The sequence below is a fragment of the Puma concolor genome, chromosome D1, assembly GCF_028749965.1.
Source record: "Puma concolor isolate L17-30 chromosome D1, mPumCon1.1.hap2, whole genome shotgun sequence".
Classification (NCBI taxonomy): Eukaryota; Metazoa; Chordata; class Mammalia; order Carnivora; family Felidae; genus Puma; species Puma concolor.
The window spans coordinates 17,936,453-17,943,462 of NC_141676.1; the positions used below are offsets into that span (position 1 = coordinate 17,936,453).

The window sequence follows — 7,010 nt, forward strand, 5'->3', positions numbered from 1 at the left end:
AGAGGAAGCCATTGGATTGTTTTAAACAGTGAGGTGAAGTGATCGGACTTAGTATCGTCAAAGGATTCCCCTGGCTGACGTGTCGACAACGGCAGCTCGCGTGATCGAGTCCTTTCCCCTTTTCGACTCATTTAATCTTCTGAATACCATAAGGTGGGTGTTATTATCCCCATTTTAAAGAGGGGGACAAGTGAGGCTCCAAACGACAATCTACGCAGGTTCACACAGCCCCAAAGTGATAGGGCTGGGTTGGAGTCCAGACAGCAGTCCGGCCCTGGCACTCGTGTGCTTTACCACGGCTCTGCTTTGCCCCTTGTGTGGGTAAGAGTGCAGCTGTGAGTTCAGTGATGGACTTGAATGCAAAGCCTTGTTCTCCTTCCTAGCCGCGTGGCCTGGGGCAAGTGACGTAGGCTCTCTATGTCTTAGTATCTTCGTCTGTGCACTGGGCATCACAATACCAACCTTAGAGGTTGCCAGGGTAAGACCCGCTCCTGGGGGTGAAGTTCTTTGTGTGGCGGGGTAGGCTTTCCCTATGAGCTGAGGGCTGATGGGCCACTTGGCCCGACCCTCCCATCCCCACCCTCACTGCCCCTCCTGTCGCCAGCAAGGGATGAGCTGACCTTTGAAGATGGTTTCTCACTGTGAGGCCTTGGCCCGCTCCCTCCCTTTCCCGGGGCCTCTGTTAGCCCTTCTGGAGATGCGGCGCTGGCCTATATCTCTCTCATCTCTGCAGCTTTAACGATTGCCCTCGGGAGCCTGGGCCTCCCCTATTCCCCCCACCTCCCGCCCCCGCCCTGCCCCTGCTTGCCCCCATCCCTGCAGCTCGGTGCCAGGGCTCCAAGAAAGCACGCAGACATGGAAATAGAGACGTGATCAAGTCCCTAGCCCCTCACCCTGGGCCCTGCTGCTGGGGACACAGCCTTCTCACAGGCTGGAGAACGTTTAAACCCTTTGCACGTAGGAACTTCACCGTGAGAGCTGCTGCGTGGTCGGGTCGGGAGCAGCTGCACTGCCTCGGCCTGCCCGAGACCCCTGGGGGCCTGAAGCAGATGGCTTCTCTCAGAGTCTAATTATCCACCCGCCCAGAGCCCCAGACAGGCCCTCGTGTGACAGTCGTCTGTCTTCCTTGCCCTGGAGAGGGAGCAGAGGAAGGAAGGAGGGCAGTGTGCAAGCTGGCCCGCGGAGGTGGCTCTGAATGAGAGAGAGAGAGAGACAGAGAGGCCTGGGGAGCTGCTGATGGGAAGGATCATCTACCGCTCAAGCTCACCCTTCTATCACAGCACCAGTCATGCCGGCTTATGTCAAGATTTCCATGTCTGTCTAGATGCCCGAGAGGCCCGGAGCTGTGTCCAGTTCATCTAGTGTCCCCAGTGCCCTGCACACAGCACAGTACATAGTTGGTACTCCGTAGCTGGTTGCTGAAATGAATATGTGATAGCGACATCTTGCCACTGAGTATTTTCTTTCCTCCCAGGTTGTTGTCAGGGCTTCTGCTTGGCAAAATTGAGATGAATGAAGTTCACCTTAGAGCCCTGCCCACTTTACTCTCCATGTCCTTGTCGCTTTTTATTTGGTAACTTCTGTCTTCTATCATCAGTCAGTTGTCATGGAAAAAAAGGATCAAGGCATCTAATTTATACTAAAGTGAAAATGGCTGATAGGACTCTCCGTCATTCTTTACATTTCTCTGACGGACAGTCTGTAATGCAAAGGGATGAAACTTAACGGCCAACCGAGGGCAGTTCAGTGCCCACCTCTAGCCTGATGCCTTAGTACATACTCAGTTTTTAGCTCCTCCCAGTTTCCCCATCTTGTGCGTTTTTGGTTCTCCCATACCAGGTAGCTCAGTGGCTCATTGGAGCTTCAGAGATGATCCCAGCCATGCATAGTAGGATGGGTGGTCCTCTAGCTTCTGCTTGAAATCCCCCAAAACAGGAAGCACGAGTGAGGGGGAGCTCACTACCTTTAAGGCAGCCCATGCCATTATTCTGCCAAAGGCTAAAACTTCCCGCCACTCGTCCATTTTGCCCCTCATCTGGCTTCTGGAGCAAGAGTCAAATGGGGTAACTCTGTCCCCTTTCATATCATAGCCTTTCCCCCAAATAAAAACCTCTGGACTTGCTGCTTCCCGAACATACCCTGAACGTACTTTCTTCCCTCTGAGCCTTTGCTGCCTCTCGTTCTGTGCCCTCTGTCTCCCGAGGTCACTTTCTAGTCTGAGGACATACCTCACTCTCGGGTTATTTGCAGAGCAGCTATGATGGACAGCACCCGGAGCCCAATGACCTTGTGATTCTTTCCCAGCTCGAGTTCTCAGAAATCCTTTGAGGAATGGGTTTGGGGAGTTCTGACTGTTGGCGTTGGCGAAATAACGACACGACCGTTGACTGTTTTCCATATGCCAAACGCCGTTGGAAGGAGCCTGTCCTGTACCGTCTGAGAGAATCCTCTCAGCAATGCCTCGAAATGGGCACGATCACGATCCCAACTTACAGACGGGGAAAACTGAGGCACGGGGATGCTTTATGATGTGTCCCAGGTCATATAGCTAAAGGCAAGGGAGACAGGATTAGGCCTCGGGTGTCTGATTTCATAGACTATACTTTGCCCCCCGCGATCTGCCAAACATGGGATCTTGCCACCACGCGGTCTGCGCGTGTGTGTATGCACGTGACACCACACACACGCACACGCATCACACGTATACACACGTGTGTGTGTTGGGAGGTCCTTCTCCAGCCCTGCTGCAGTGGCCGAGGCAATAGCAGTTAGGAGACCGGGCTCCAAACTGTCTATTCTACCCGTGGTGCCCATACAACTGGGACTCATGCCCTGTGCTTACCCCAGGCTTATCTTTCAATTCCAAACGTTCTGCTCATTTTATTATTTTTTTTTAAGTTTTGAGTTTCTTTTTATTTATGTTTTTAATGCTTATTTCTTTTTGAGAGAGAGAGAGAGAGAGAGAGAGAGAAAGCGCCCATGTGGGGGAGGGGCAGAGAGAGAGAGGGAGACACAGAATCCGAAGCGGGCTCCAGGCTCCGGGCGGTCAGCGCAGAGCCTCATGCGGGGCTCGAACCCACGAACCGCGAGCTCGTGACCTGAGCCGAAGTCGGACGTTCAACCGGCTGAGCCACCCAGGCGCCCCTTAATTTTTTAAATGGTTTTAAAATGTTTATTCCCTTTTGAGACAGAGAGAGAGGGAAGGAGAGAAGGCACAGGGAAGGGGCAGGGAGAGAGGGAGAGAGGGAATCCCAAGCGGGCTCTGTGTTGTCGGCGCGGAGCCTGACGCAGGGCTCGAACTCGCAAACCATGAGATCATGACCTGAGCCAAAATCAAGAGTCGGATGCCCAACCAACTGAGCCACCCAGGCGCCCCTTTTCCCGTTGTTACTTATCTGGCCAATTCCTCCCCAGCCTTCAAGATTCAGCTCAGATGCCACCTCTCCCAGGAAGCCTTCCCAGAACCCCCTCTTCTGGGTGCTGCCCTAGAGTCCTCTGAGTACCCATCCTCATGGCACCTCCCGCATGGTCCCCAAATTAGCTTCTCAAGGGCAGGGTGCCTTGTCTGATTCTCTTTCGTTGCCCAAGGCCTAGAACAGGGGCTGACACATCAGAGGTGCCTAATAAATGCTTGGCCAATTCAACTGAAGCCACTAGCCATGGACCGTGGGAAATACCTCCAATCCTCTAAGCCTTTGTTTTCCCGTCTGTACATGGGGAATGATGATAGCTGCCCTACTTTACCCTGTAGGGGTTTTTCGAGGCTCCGACATACGTCTACATGTGAAGGTCCTCTGTAAACGGCAAAGCCTGAGCCTACGTAACGTGTCAGGGAGTTGACGGCGAGTCTTTACCCCAGGTCCTCTGACCCGGCACAAGCACCTCTAGCTCTCTGAGCCTCGGTTTCCTCATCTGCAGCACGGGCCAGGCTCTGCTAGAGGCACAAGCGTGCCGAGGGTCCGCTGGCACCCACGTTCTCCTGTTGGGAGCTCCCAGCTGGAAGGCTGGATTGTCTCCCACTAGCGAAGGAGAGGAAGGTAACTTGCGTCAGCGTGGACGGGACAGCCGCCTGAGCAGAGGCATTTTGCTCCTTGTCTTTTGAGACGGAGGGAAACAAAGAAGAAAACAGAGAGCGGGACAGAGAGAATCTCTCGCTCTGTGGTCGCGGCATTCCCGAGCAGAGGCATGCGTGCACGTGACAAGGGGCGCTGGGAGGTTCTGGGCGATCCAGGAGCTTGGTGCAGCCAGCGAAATCTCAGCGGGGAACTCACGCCACGCGGGAGGAGCCCTGAGGCCTTTGATGCCAAAGTCGCCTGAAGTCACAGAACCGGAGTCTGAGCTGGAAGGGACACGCTGCCCTCAAGCCCAAAGAGGTCAGGCGAGGTGTCCCCACTGCTACCCGACCCATCACCTCCTCCCTGACCCAGCACCGCCCTCCTCAGAGCCCTTCCTGGCATTTACTGGATATAACAGAATTTTGGCACAAGGCACTCGTCCCAGTGCTTTGTGAATGCCAGCCGGCTCCTTTACTCACAATAATCCAGAGAACTGCTGTCATTATCGTCTCCAATTTACAGATGAGGAGACTGAGGCCCGGGGAGTTTGCACGCCTGGGGGGCGACTGAGCTGGGATTTGAACGCAGGTTCCAGAAGGAGGGGTAGCCCACTGCTGTGAACACTGGAAGAGTGCAAGGGGTCAGACTGCCAGCCCTGGCAGCCAGAGAGGGGAAACCGCGCCTCGGGGGCCGGCACAGGCCTGGGGGACGTTCAGGGCTCAGGGTGGAGACTGCATAGACCTTGCTTCCAGACTTAGAATGGGGGAGCCCCCGAGAAGGCAGCGGGGGCTCAGTCATGTTACGAGCTCGGGCCCAGCCAGAGCGGTGAAGAGGCTGGAGGTCCCCGTGGGAAGCCACTGTTGCCCGGGACAACCGGACACCTGGCCCAGATCAGACGGAGGCGTGGGGCGCTGAGAACTGCGTCCTCTGACTTCCCCAGCTCCCCTCGCTGTGCTGTCCCCTTGTCGCCCACCCCTCCACCCCCCCTCAGGGCCCTGACGCACCTGGCTTCCTCTGCCAAGATTGTTCGTCCCTCCCCCAGAGCCCGCCCCCCTGTGCCGGTTCCTTTCCAGTGTTTCCCATCCCAGCCTGAACCCCATCTTCCTTCTCCCTGCCCCCCCCCAGGGGGTAGCTCTCAACCCCCAGACTGAGTCAGCTCCTTCTGCCGCACATGCTCAGTGCGTCCTGTAATGCCTCGCTTGGAGCTCTCTAGCTCACCTGCAATTAAATGATTCATCGTGCACTTGCAATTTCTTAAATAGCTTTCTTGGCCTGTGCACGTTTAAAGTGTAAAATTCGATACCTCTTGACGTAAATTTTCACTCGCAAACCATCGCTGCCATCAGGATGGTAAGCACACCTGTCTTCCCCAAAAGGTTACCTCCTGGTCCCTGTATTCCCTTCCCTCCCCCCCGACCCTTGCCCCCATCTAGCCAGCCACTGATCTGCTTTCCGGTTCGTATTTTCTAGAATCATTGGGCAGCCCTGTAGTAGAAACGCGTGTTGTCCGGCTCCTTGCCCTCAACACGGTGTCGAGATTCGTCCACACTCTTGCGGGGATCCGCGGTGCTTTCTTATGGAAGAAGAGTCTTTCCTGGCCTGGATGGCTCACCATTTGTATCCTCAGTCACCTGTTGACGGATACCTGCGTTGTTTCCAGGGTTTGGTTGTTATAAATAAAGCTGCAATTGAGATTCGCGTACAGGTCTTCGTCGGGACGCACCTCTTGGTCTCTCTCGAGTAGATACCTGGGCAATAAGTGTATGTTTCACTTTTGGAGAGATTGCCAAACTGTGCGTTGAAGGGGACGTGCCATTTAACACTTCTGCTGACAACGTAGATGAGTTCCGGTCTAGCGACTTCCTGCTGACGCTCGGGGCGGGCGATCTTTCTCGTTGGAGCCGTGCAAATAGGTGTAGGGCAGTATCTCGCTGTGCTTTTAATTAATATTTCCCTAATGAGTGCCGATGGGGAGCGTCTTTTCGTTTGCTTGTGTGCCCTCCGTAGATCTGCTCTGGCGAAGGGTCTGTTCAGATGTTCGTTATCGTTATTGGTATTTTAACTTTTAAGATCTTAATTTATTTTTTACTATTTCTAAATTGGGTTGTGGCAGTTGCGATCTCAAGCTCCTTCCCCCTTCTGAGGCTGGGAGGTCTCTGAGGGTAGGACCACTGTCTGCTCTGCTCACAGTTATAGACGAGGATCCAGAGCCCAGCATAGCGACAGATATATAGTCAGCACTCAGTAAATTCTGAATACATTTGAATCAATTAGTGAATGCGTGCGTGCGTGCGTGCGTGCACGAATGAATAAATGAAGGGTGTTTCTGTCTGTGGCTGGACTTAACCAGAGATGCACAGAGCAAAGGTAGGAGAACCAGCAAAAGCCTTGGAGAGGGCTCAGGAGGGGTCAACAATGGAGGGGAGAAGTGGAAGACGAGAGAACAAGATGGAACCTACAGACGCTCAGCCTGGGTCCCTGCAAGGAGCCCTCCAGACCCCCAGGGTGGCCAGAAGCTTTTATGGTAAGCTAATTCTACCTAAAGTGTCAAGGACTTCTGGGACCCATTGCGGGTCCCAGCCTATATTTCTCTGTTATCAGCCCTCTTCCCTGAAACCGGGGGTCTTGTCCCGGAGGAATGACTGATCTGCTAATGGGGAGTGACAGGCAGAGTGAGAGGCCCGCGGGGAGATGGCAGCTTCACTCACAGCTGTGTGCCTGGCCCAGCTTGAGCAGTCCCAGACTTCGAACATAAAGTGGTGTCGCCTCGAGGGCTGAATTGACCCCGGAACGTGAGACTGAAGCCACTGCGAGCTTCCTGTAAGACGAGGCTGGAGCCCACAGGGGAAACCTTCCCAGAAGTCTGAAAACCAAACTGCTTCTCCCTCCTCCTCCGAGGCAAGTGTCAGGCTCACGAAGGCCATCACACTCCGCCTTTAAGAGTTCGTTTCCAAC

General features: G+C 54.4%; 1 long non-coding RNA gene across 1 annotated transcript; it reads right to left on the reverse strand.

Annotated features, from left to right (window-relative positions):
• Nucleotides 1-1,545: 1,545 nt before the first annotated feature.
• Nucleotides 1,546-2,766, reverse strand: LOC147576524 (uncharacterized). The gene is made up of 2 exons (XR_015241417.1): nucleotides 2,382-2,766; nucleotides 1,546-2,295 (listed from the first exon to the last, which is right to left on the reverse strand). It is a non-coding gene; the product is annotated as an uncharacterized LOC147576524 (long non-coding RNA).
• Nucleotides 2,767-7,010: the final 4,244 nt, after the last annotated feature.